This window comes from Eptesicus fuscus, chromosome 8 (genome assembly GCF_027574615.1).
Source record: "Eptesicus fuscus isolate TK198812 chromosome 8, DD_ASM_mEF_20220401, whole genome shotgun sequence".
In the NCBI taxonomy this organism is placed as follows: domain Eukaryota; kingdom Metazoa; phylum Chordata; class Mammalia; order Chiroptera; family Vespertilionidae; genus Eptesicus; species Eptesicus fuscus.
This window is the reverse complement of record NC_072480.1, coordinates 387,293-388,779: the sequence shown is the minus strand read 5'-3', so window position 1 is coordinate 388,779 and position 1,487 is coordinate 387,293. Positions and strand designations below refer to the sequence as shown.

At 38.9% G+C, this 1,487-nt stretch overlaps 1 non-coding gene across 1 annotated transcript; it reads left to right on the top strand.

The window, feature by feature from the left end:
- Positions 1 to 1,134: 1,134 nt before the first annotated feature.
- LOC114229831 (U6 spliceosomal RNA) lies at positions 1,135 to 1,241 on the top strand. Its single transcript, XR_003615740.1, has one exon. It is a non-coding gene; the product is annotated as a U6 spliceosomal RNA (small nuclear RNA).
- Positions 1,242 to 1,487: the final 246 nt, after the last annotated feature.

Below are 1,487 nucleotides of genomic sequence, written 5' to 3'. Positions count from 1 at the left end.
CCCCTTCCCAGAACCTTGCTAGCCTTCCCAAACCCCTGCCCGAGGCAGGAATTCCACATCTCTCATGCTCTCCACCCTCCCCTCACCAAACGGCTGTATAAAGGAAGTACCTAAGCCCCTGTTTTGGCGCGAACTCCCCTGGCCCACTCTTGGACCAGTGAGTTTCGCCCGGGAGCGCAAGATTAAAACCTCCCCCCTTTTCCATGGCCTGGACTCTGTGTCTTGTTTCCTGCGTCGCAAACCTTTCACTACCGAAACTTAGGCCTATCTGCTCTCTCTTCTAATTTCCTTTTCAATAAATTTTTTTTCTTTATTTATTTTTAATTTTTTCTTCTTGTCTTCTCATTTCTTTTTTTTCCTCCTCTATTCTAAGCCATGGTCCTTCCCCTATTCATCCAATTCCTTAACCTTATTTGCTTTATTTAAGCTCTGCATCTACAGATTCTGCTGCCCACCTTTTTCTGGATATTATTTGTTTGTTCTTTTTGGTTTACTTGTTTGTTTTTTTGTTTTCTCCCCATTTTCTTTCTTTCTTTCTTTTTTTCCCTCTCCCTATCATTCTTGCTCTTTTTTCTATTTCCTAAATCTCTTTTTTTGGAGGGTCACTTTTATTGGGGTTATAGGTGTCTTGTGTAATTTGTGTTCTGTTCCTTTTGAGTCATATCTTGTCATGTTGTATTTTGTGCTGTTCTGTCAGCACCTCCACAACACCTTGCATGATGTGGTAGTGAGAGAGCCACATAATCAGACACCCTGAGAGGAGATGCCATCCACAAATGGGACAACATTCAAAACCCACAACATCAGGAGAACCCAAATATCTCAAGTATGGGTCCTCCCTAAAACACCCATCCTAGGAGACATGAGAGATTGCACCACTAGGTACCAAAAACAACTACTACATATGACCAATTCAAAAAATCTGGGTGGCCTTGCAGTTTGAATAATACATAGAAAAAAATAAAAAGAGAGAGCAAAAATGGGGAGACAAAGAAACAACCCCCAAAATAAAGAAAAGGGGGAATCACACACAAAAATGAACTAAATGAAATGGAGGCAAGTAATTTGTTAGAGAAAGAATTCAGAGTAATGGTTATAACGATGCTCAAATGTATGGATAAGAAATTTACCAACGTGCTCACTTCAGCAGTACATATACTAAAATTGAAACAATACAGAGAAGACTAGGATGGCCCCTGCACAAGGATGACATCCAAATTAGTGAAGCATTCCATATTTTTACTGTCTAAACAGATTAAATAGTTGAAAAAAAGAGATTTACCAACATGAACAAGCATCAAGAGAAAATAAAGAATGACATACCTGCAATAAAGAACTGAACTGAAGGTTTAAACAGTAGACTAGAAAAATCTGAGGACCAAACCAGCGAGTTAGAAGACAACATAGAAACACCCAAGCAAAGGGTTTAATCTCCAAAATTTACAGAGAACTCATACAACTTAACAAAATGAAGATAAAGAATCCAA